Here is a 10749-nt window from a genome sequence, read left to right as displayed (position 1 = left end):
GATTTAGGATAAAACTTGCTCAATCCACTAGAAATCAGAAAACTGCACATTAAAAGGAACACAACCATTAGATTATTAAAATTAAGCCCAAATTAAGTCTGGCAGTAATACATGACTAGAGTGTAGATTGGTATTGCTTTGAAGAAAAATTTAACAATATCTTATGAAATTGCAAATGTACATGCCCTGTGGTCCTGCAATTCCATTTCTATATCTAGAGACATACTGAGAATAATATTCAAGAGTATATTTATAAGCACATTTGTTGCAGTATTATTCAAATCAGAAGAAAAGAGACATAGTAAGTATCAATTTTTAATGTATAAATAGATATATTTTTCCACATTTTATTTTCCACAACAATAAAGAATTTTAGTATATTCATAGTATATGCATAGTTTTAGGTAGCTTTTCAAAATTGTGAATGAATAACATAAAAGATAAATTAGATTCATGACACATTTCTGTAATTTTTACATATTAATGTAAATTTAAAAGCACATTATTTAAATAATAATTTTAAAATAATTAAAAAAATAAATAATTAAAAATATAAAGACATTCATAGATGTCTATCAATATGAATATATATTTACAAAATATTTGAAAAACATATTTAAAGTATGCCAAGCAATATGTTGATGCATGTGCATGTCAATGGCAGGCTAGAGAATAGGATTGGGGGTATCAGATGCAGAGAGAAAATTGAAAGCAATGTAGAATTAGACAATAAACAACAGAATTGGAAACTTCCAGTCTGTCAAGGTGAAGTAGCCCCATTCGTCCTATATCTTCCCTTTCATAACTAAAAAAATAAATTAGTTTTTGCATCGTAAACAGCACAACAAGCATAAGGACACTCTGACAGGTAGAGAGGAGAAAATAGACCTTCTAGTCAATCCTGAGACTTTTCTTGCTGAATTTCTAATGGCAATGGATTTTCTCAGTGGTGCCCATGTATCCCAGACAGGGTTTTGAGATAGTCTATAATGTAAAACCACCAAAAAGGCATAGGCAAAGAAAATTCCAAGAAAAACCTGTTTTTCCCTACTAACCCCCCACTCAAACAACATAAAAACTTTTTGGCAACAGTCCCCTGATTTCAGCCAACAGTAATGGCGAAACTGCATCACCTCCCCTGAGGTTTCAGTGAGCCAGTTGGAGAGTTGAGCTTCCAACCAATCCTCCTGCCTGCTTGCAGCAAGTGATGTTTCAATTCCCCTGACTGGTGGTTTCTGTAGGACCCAATGAGCAGCAGATATTCTATCCCTCACTTGTCAGAATCAGATGGCTCTGTGATCCTCCACTCCTACTCAGTAATGATGAGACATAACAAGGCAGTCTCTGTGAAGTTTCACCTCCCCCCCCCAGCCACACACACATACATGTACACACACACACACACACACACACACACACAGAGTCAGTGGAGCTTGTATGGAACTGAGATTTTTTACCCACTCTGTCAAAGAAACTGAACAAGGTTATACAGATCAGAGATATCAAGCACATCACTTTCCCCTCTCCATTGTGTCAGCAAGGCTTATTATGAGGCTGAACCTCCACACCCATCTGGCAGGAACAAGACTGAACAGGCAATTTGATGTACAGTTCTACCTTCCCCTGGTATCAGTGAGAACTTTTCACCCACACTGGTCATCAGTGAGGTAGGGCAAGATGGCACTTCACTTCTCCCTTCCCCTGGTGTCATTGGATAGGGGAGGGAAAACAGCAAGGAGGCAGTGAGCTGATTCCTATCCCACCCTGCAGCATCAAAGCAGAGTTTGTCAGGCTTCTATATTCCCATCCCTTTTTTTTTTTTTTTTGCAGGACAGGCCCATAGGGAGAAAAAAGGCAGCTACAAATGGTATCCACATTAACCAGGAAAGTGTCACTTGGGGTAAGGGGCAGCTAAACTTCTGTGCCACCTGTCTGTAATGGGGCAGCATGAGTCAGTGCTCTACTTTTGCTGGGGTGGTGTTGCCAGGTCCAGCAAGAAGCTCAACATACACGCCTGCAAGATCTTCACCTATATAAAATAGACGGATTGCCCACTAAAAACAAGATTAAATAGGATCATGAGTCTCCTAATAGAATGTCCAAAAGTTCCAGAAGAGAATAAAAAATTTACTCTTAATATCTTGAACCAAAAAAATAAATAAATAAATAAATAAAAATAAGAAAAGCTAATTAATGTCAAAATCCACATTAAACCATTAAACAGATGTTATAATTATCTCACAAGGATTTTAAACTAGTCATCACAAAAATGCTTCAGCAAACATTTATGGATTCATCTGAAAAAATGGAAACTTTTAGGAATGAAATCAAAGTTAATAAAGAACCAATGAGAATTATAGAATTGAAAACTATAAAATCAAAATAAAAGTCTCAGTTTGCTCAAGAGCTCAGTGGAAATGGCAGAGGATAAGAACAGTAAAATTGACAGTAATTCAACATAACTTGGCCAATTCGAAAAGAGACAAATTTGGAATTAAAAATAAACAGAATTTTATGAGCCTCTGGAATAATAATAAAAAAGTTAATATTTGTGTCATCAGAGTCTCAGAAGGAGGGGAAGGGAAAGTGGAATTGAAACATATTTGAAGAAATAATGATTAAAAACTTCTCAAACTTGGTCAAAACCAACTTTAATCTAAACTCATATTTTACACAAAAATTAATTTAAAATGAATCATAGATTTATGCAGAAACTGCAAAATTGACCATTTTATGGAAAATTATAAAAGGAAAGAGTCAGGATATAGGTTTAAGCAAAAAGGTCTTATACTTGGTGCCAAAAACTATCCATAAAGAGAAAAATTTTTTGTTTGACTATACTAAATTAAAAACTAGACTTTGAAAACCCTTCTGAGAAGAAGAAAAAGGCAAGTAACACCCTGAGAGAAAGTATTTGCAAACCAAATAGCCAACAAAGCACTTATATCTGGAATATATAAAGAACTTTTCAAACCCCATGTAACTAACTAACAAACAAAATAAGTTAGAATATAGTCAAAAGACATGAGAAGGCACTTTACACACACATGTGCATGTGTGCCAAGTTGCTTCAGTTGTGTCTGATTCTTTGCAACCCCGTGGACTGTAGCCCACCAGGCTCCTCTGTCCTTGAAGTTCTCCAGACAAGAATATTGGAATGGGTTGCCATTTCCTTTTCCAGTTTTTTATATATAGTAGAGTGTATATGAAGATGAAATGGCAATCCCCTCCAATAGTCTTGCCTGTAAAATCCCAAGGACAGAGGAGCCTGGTAGCCTACAGTACATGGGATTGCAGAGTCACACAACACTGAGTGACTGAACAGCAGCAGCAGCATGTATATGTTAATTCCAAACTCCTAATTTCGTCATGGACCCAAACCAGAAACAACATTCAATGGATTGGATGGTTTCAATGGATTAAATAAACGTGGTTAAATAAGTGTGGTGCATCTATTCCATGCAACACTACTAATATGTTCCATGATGGTGGGTGTGGCTATAAAAGATCAAGATGAGAGATGCTTTTGGGGATGGAGTTGTTCTGTACCTTGACTGTATCAATGAAAATGTACAACCTATGGTGTTGTACTATAGTTTTATAAGATATTACCATTCAGGAGACTATAAAAAGTGCATGTGCTCTATCAGTATCATTTCTTAAAAGTCCATATGAATTTATAATTTTCTAAAAAATATTAATTAAAATATATATTTTTGTGTTCACAATTATGATAACTTTCAATGAACTGATGATTAAGGTCAATTAAATTCCATGCATTTAATTTTATAAGAGAAGTAATGGATAGAGACAGACCTTTTGTATTTAAACTAGCTCCAGTTCAAATATATATGTTTATACTGGAAACATAAAATAATCATCCAGGTTTTTTCCATTTCAGAACCTAAGGTCAACATCTTTTTTCCCATTGGAAACCAAACCAAGTCAAAAAAAAAAAAAAACAACCAAGAAAGCAAACAAGGACACAAAACAAATAGTAACAACAGCAACAACAATGACAAAAATACAAGGGCTACATGAATCTGCATCTAAAAATCAGTTTTTCCTGTAAACTGTTAGAATTTGTTTCCCAGACTTGGAAACAATCTTTTTCATACTAAGGCTTATCACAACCTCACCTAGCACCAGGCTCACCTGATGACCCCAGTTGCCTAGTCTGTTGGCAGATTGATTGTATGGACCTCCACTTGGGCAAGACTCAATTGCTCAGGTGATACCACCTGACTCAGTGCAAAAGGTTCTCTTCCTGTTTGGACTCACATAACCAACAACAAAATCAATACTGAGACTGAAATAGCACAAGCTTCATTCACTGGCCAGACAATGTAAAGGCAGGAACTTAGTTTGCAAACCAACTTCTCCTCACTGGGGACAATCAAAACAAGATTTTAAAGGCAAGGTTAATGAAGGGGAGGTGTGTGTGTGTGTACATACATACATATATATATATATATATTTTTTTTTTTTTTTTTTTCTGTGAAAAGACTATGTTCTTCTTGGAACTGGGAGGCCATTACTTTTTCTGCCCTCTCGTGGCCCCTTGATGTCCAGGTCCAAAGCCTGTTAAACCATCATGGCACAAATGAACAGAGACGGTAATGATCTGTGGGCAACCTCAGTCCTACATTTGGAGCTAAATAGGCTTGTGGTTAGTCAGTCTTGTTCCTGTGATACAAACACAACTAGACGTCTTTTATCCAATATGGCAGAGTAGAAGGACATGCACTCATCTTCTCCTATGAGAATTCCAAAATTACAACTCATTGCTGAGCAACCATCAACAGGAAAATGTTGGATCCCACTAAAAAATGATACTTCATGCCCAAGGGCAAAGGAGAAGCCCCAGCAAGATGGTAGGAGGGGCAAAATCACATTTAGAATCAAACCCCTTCCCCACCAGAGATTCTCAGATGGCTAAACAAACCTTGTGCACACTAGGACCCAGAGACCCCTCAGAAACTGAGCCAGAACTGTGTGTGGGTGTCTCCTGTGGAGGTACCAGTGAGCAGTGGACTGCTGCAGGGGCAGGGTCTCTGGGTGCAGTAGACATGGATATGGCATAAGCCTTCTTGGAGGAGGTCACAATTAACCCCACCAGAGAGTAGCCAGAACTTACAAGGACTGGGGAAACAGACTCTTGGAGGGCACAAACAGAAACTTGTGTGTACCAGAACCTGGGAGAAAGGAGCAGTGACCCCACAAGAGACTGATACAGACTTGCCCATGAGTGTCCTGGTGTTTCTGGCGGAGGCATGAGTACAGAGTGGACTGTTGCAGGGTTCCAGGCAATGAGTGCAGGAGTGCCTGCATGGGAACTTTTGAAGGAGGTCAACATTATCTTCATTACCACAACCAAAGTAGACCATTCAAGTATGACCTAAATCAAATCCCTTATGATTATACAGTGGAAGTGAGAAATAGATTTAAGGGACTAGATCTGATAGATAGAGTGCCTGATGAACTATGGACTGAGATTCATGACACTGTACAGGAGACAGGGATCAAGACCATCCCCAAGGAAAAGAAATGCAAAAAAGAAAAATGGCTGTCTGGGGAGGACTTACAAATAGCTGTGAAAAGAAGAGAAGTGAAAAGCAAAGGAGAAAAGGAAAGATATAAGCATCTGAATGCAGTTCCAAAGAATAGCAAGAAGAAATAAGAAAGCCTTCTTCAGCAATCAATGCAAAGAAATAGAGGAAAACAACATAATGGGAAAGACTAGAGATCTCTTCAAGAAAATCAGAGACATCAAGGGAACATTTCATGCAAAGATGGGCTCGATAAAGGACAGAAATGGTATGGACCTAACAGAAGCAGAAGATATTAAGAAGAGGTAGCAAGAATACACAGAAGAACTGTACAAAAAAGATCTTCATGACCCAGATAATCACGATGGTGTGATCACTGACCTAGAGCCAGACATCCTGGAATGTGAAGTCAAGTGGGCCTTAGAAAGCATCACTATGAACAAAGCTAGTGGAGGTGAAGGAATTCCAGTGGAGCTCTTTCAAATCTTGAAAGATGATGCTGTGAAAGTGCTGTACTCAATATGCCAGCAAACTTGGAAAACTCAGTAGTGGCCACAGGACTGGAAAAGGTCAGTTTTCATTCCAATCCCAAAGAAAGGCAATGCCTAAGAGTGCTCAAACTACCACACAACTTTTGAAGTTCACACACTAGTAAAGTAATGCTCAAAATTCTCCAAGCCAGGCTTCAGCAATATATGAACCGCGAACTTCCAGATGTTCAAGCTGGTTTTAGAAAAGGCAGAGGAACCAGACATCAAATTACCAACATCTGCTAGATCATCGAAAAAGCAAGAGAGTTCCAGAAAAACATCTGTTTCTGCTTTATTGACTATGCCAAAGCCTTTGACTGTGTGGATTACAATAAACTGTGGAAAATTCTGAAAGAGATAGGAATACCAGACTACCTAACCTGCCTCTTGAGAAACCTATATGCAAGTCAGGAAGCAACAGTTAGAACTGGACATGGAACAACAGACTGGTTCCAAATAGGAAAAGGAGTACATCAAGGCTGTATATTGTCACCCTGCTTATTTAACTTCTATGCAGAGTACCTCAAGAGAAACGCTGTGCTGGAAGAAGCACAAGCTGGAATCAAGATTGCTGGGAGAAATCTCAATAACCTCAGATATGTAGATGACACCACCCTTATGGCAGAAAGTGAAGAAGAACTAAAAAGCCTCTTGATGAAGGTGAAAGAGGAGAGTGAAAAAGTTGGCTTAAAGCTCAACATTCAGAAAACGAAGATCATGGCATGTGGTCCCATCACTTAATGGGAAATAGATGGGGAAACAGTGGAAACAGTGTCAGACTTTATTTTTCTGGGCTCCAAAATCACTGCAGATGGTGATTCCAGCCATGAAATTAAAAGATTCTTACTCCTTGGAAGGAAAGTTATGACCAATCTAGATAGCATATTCAAAAGCAGAGATATTACTTTGCCAACAAAGGTCCGTCTGGTCAAGGCTATGGTTTTTCCTGTGGTCATGTATGGATGTGAGAGTTGGACTGTGAAGAAAGCTGAACACCAAAGAATTGATGCTTTTGAAGTGTGGTGTTGGAGAAGACTGTTGAGAGTCCCTTGGACTGCAAGGAGATCCAACCAGTCCATTCTGAAGGAGATCAGCCCTGGGATTTCTTTGGAAGGAATGATTCTAAAGCTGAAACTCCAGTACTTTGGCCACCTCATGCAAAGAGTTGACTCATTGGAAAAGACTCTGATGCTGGGAGGGATTGGGGGCAGGAGGAAAATGGGACATCAGAAGATGAGATGGCTGGATGGCATCACCGACTCGGTGGACGTGAGTCTGAGTGAACTCCAGGAGTTGGTGATGGACAGGGAGGCCTGGAGTGCTACAATTCATGGGGTCGCAAAGAGTTGGACAGGACTGAGCCACTGAACTGAACTGAAATAACAGGGAGGGAACATGGCCCCACCCATCAAAAGAAAATTGGATTAAAGTTTTACCGAGCATGGCCCGCCCATCAGAACATGACCCAGTTCCCCCCTCAGTTAGTCTCTCCCTTCAGGAAGCTTCTATAAGCCTCTTATCCTTCTCCATCAGAGGGCAGAAGGACTGAAAACCACCATCACAGAAAACTAACCACTCTGGTTACATGGAACAAAGCCTTGTCTAACTCAATGAAACTATGAGCCACATGGTGTAGGGCCACTCAAAACAGATGGGTCATGGTGAAGAGTTCTGACAAAATGTGATTCACTGAAGAAGGGAATGGAAAACCACTCAGTATTCTTGCCTTGAGAACCCCATGAACAGCATGAAAAAGCAAAATGATAGGACACTGAAAGATGAACTCCCCAGGTGTGTAGGTGCCCAATATGCTACTGGAGATCAGTGGAGAAATAACACCAGAAAGAAGTGACAGAACCAAAGAAAAAACAACATTTACTTGTGGATGTGACTGGTGATGGAAGTAAAGTCTGATACTGTAAAGAGCAATATTGCATAGGAACCTGGAATGTTAGGTCCATGAATCAAGGCAAATTAGAAGTGGTCAAACAGGAGATGGCAAGAGTGAACATTGACATTTTAGGAATCAGTGAAATAAATGGACTGGAATGGGTGAAATTAACTCAGATGGCCATTATATCTACTACTGTGGGAAAGAATCCCTTAGAAGAAATGGAGTAGCCATCACAGTTAAAAAAAAAAAAAAAGAAAGAAAGAGTTTGAAATGCACCACTTGGATGCAATTTCAAAAATGACAGGATGATCTCTGTTTGTTTCCAAGGCAAACCATTCAATATTATAGTAATCCAAGTCTATGCGCTGACCAGTAATGCTGCCAGAAGCTGAAGATGAACATTTCTATGAAGACCTACAGGACTTTCGAGAACTAACACCCAAAATAGATGTTGTTTTCATTAGAGAGGACTGGAATGCAAAAGTAGAAGGTGAAGAGATTCCTGGAGTAACAGGCAAATTTGTCTTTGGAGTACAAAATGAAGTAGATCAAAGGCTAAGAGAGTTTTGCAAAGAGAATTCACTAGTTATAGCAAACACCCTCTTCCAACAACAAAAGAGAAGACTCTACACATGAACAATACACATGGTCAATACCAACGTCAGATTGATTATATTCTTTGCAACCAAAAATGAAGAAGCTTTATAGAGTCAGTTAAAAAAAAAAGACTGGGAGCTGACTGTGGCTAAGATCATGAACTCCTTATTGCCAAATTCAGACTTAAATTGAAGAAAGTAGGGGAAAGCACCAGACCATTCATGTACAAGCTAAATCAAATCCCTTATGATTATACAGTGGAAGTGACAAATAGACTCAAGGGATTAGATCTGGTAGAGTGTCTGAAGAACTGTGGACAGCAGTTTGTGGCATTGTACAGGAGGCAGTGAGCAAGACCATCCCCAAGGAAAAGGGGGAAAAAAAAAGGCAAAATCATCCAGTGAGGCCTTACAAGTAGCTGAGAAGAGACACTAAAAGCAAAGGAGAAAAGGAAAGATATACCCATTTGAATGAAGAGTTCCAAAGAATGGCAAGGAGAGATAAGAAAGCCTTCCTCTGTGATCAATGCAAAGAAATAGAGGAAAGCAATAGAATGGGAAAAACTAGAGGTCTCTTCAAGAAAATTTCAGATACCAAGGCAATATTTCATGCAAAGATGGGCACAATAAAGGACAGAAATGGTATGGACATAACAGAAGCAGAAGGCATTGAGAAGAGGTGGCAATAATACACAGAAGACCTATAGAAAAAAGATCTTCATGACCCAAACAACCACGATGGTGTGTGATCACTGACCTAGAGCCAGACATCGTGGAATGCGAAGTCACATGGGCCAGGAAGCATCAGTACGAACAAAGCCAGTGGAGATGATGGAATTCCAGTTGAACTCTTTTAAATTCTAAAAGATGATGCGGTGGGAGGGGGGTTCAGGATGGGGAACACGTGTACACCAGTGGTGGATTCATGTTGATGTATGGCAAAATCAACACAATATTGTAAAGTAATTAGCCTCCAATTAAAATAAATAAATTTATATTAAAAAAAGAAAGTGCTGCACACAACATACCAGCAAATTTGGAAAACTCAGCAGGGGCCATAGGACTGGAAAAGATTAGTTTTCATTCCAATCCCAAAGAAAGACAATGCCAAAGAATGCTCAAACTACCGCACAATAGCACTCATCTCACATGCTAGCAAAGTAATGCTCAAAATTCTCCAAACCAGGCTTCAACAGTACATGACCCATGAACTTCCAGATATTCAAACTGGACTTAGAAAAGGCAGAGGAACAAGAGATCAAATTCCCAACATCCCCTGGATCATCAAAAAAAAAAAAAAGGAGCGTCCAAAAAAAATCTACTTCTGCTTTATTGACCATGCTAAAGATTTTGACTGTGTGGGTCACAACAAACTGTGGAAAATTATAAGAGATGGGAATACCAGACCACCTGACCTGCCTCCTGAGAAATCTGTATGCAAGTCAAAAAGCAGCAGTTAGAACCAGACGTGGAAAAACAGACTGGTTCCAAATCGGGAAAGGAATATGTCAAGGCTGTTTATTGTCATCCTGCTTATTTTACTTTTACGCAGAATATATCATGAGAAATGCCGGGCTGGATGAAGCACAAGTTGGAATCATGATTGCCAGGAGAAATACCAGTAAGCTCAGATATGCAGATGGCACCATACTTACGGCAGAAAGCAAAGACCTAAATAGCCTGTTGATGAAAGTGAAAGAGGAGAATGAAAAAGTTGGCTTAAATCTCAGCATAGAGAAAACTTAAGATCATGTCATCTAGTCCCATCGCTTCACGGCAAATAGATGGCGAAACAATGAAAACAGGAAAGACTATTTCTTGTCCTCCAAAATCACTACAGATTGTGATTGCAGCCATGAAATTAAAAGACGCTTGCTCCTTGGGAGAAAAGTTATGACCAAGCTAGACAGCATATTAAAAAGCAGAGACATTACTTTGCCAACAAAGGTCTGTCTAGTCAAAGCTATGTTTTTTCCAGTAGACATGTATGGATGTGAAAGTTGGACTATAAAGAAAGCTGAGTGCTGAAGAATTGATGCTTTTGAACTGTGTGGAGAATACTCTTGAGAGTCCCCTGGAGTGCAAGGAGATCAAACCAGTCCATCCTAAAGGAAATCAGTCCTGAATGTTCATTGGAAGGACTGATGCTGAAGCTGAAACTCCAATAATTTGGCCACCTT

This window comes from Bos taurus, chromosome 28 (assembly GCF_002263795.3).
Source record: "Bos taurus isolate L1 Dominette 01449 registration number 42190680 breed Hereford chromosome 28, ARS-UCD2.0, whole genome shotgun sequence".
Lineage (NCBI taxonomy): Eukaryota > Metazoa > Chordata > Mammalia > Artiodactyla > Bovidae > Bos > Bos taurus.
The sequence above is the reverse complement of the archived record's forward strand: the minus strand, read 5'-3'. Positions refer to the sequence as shown.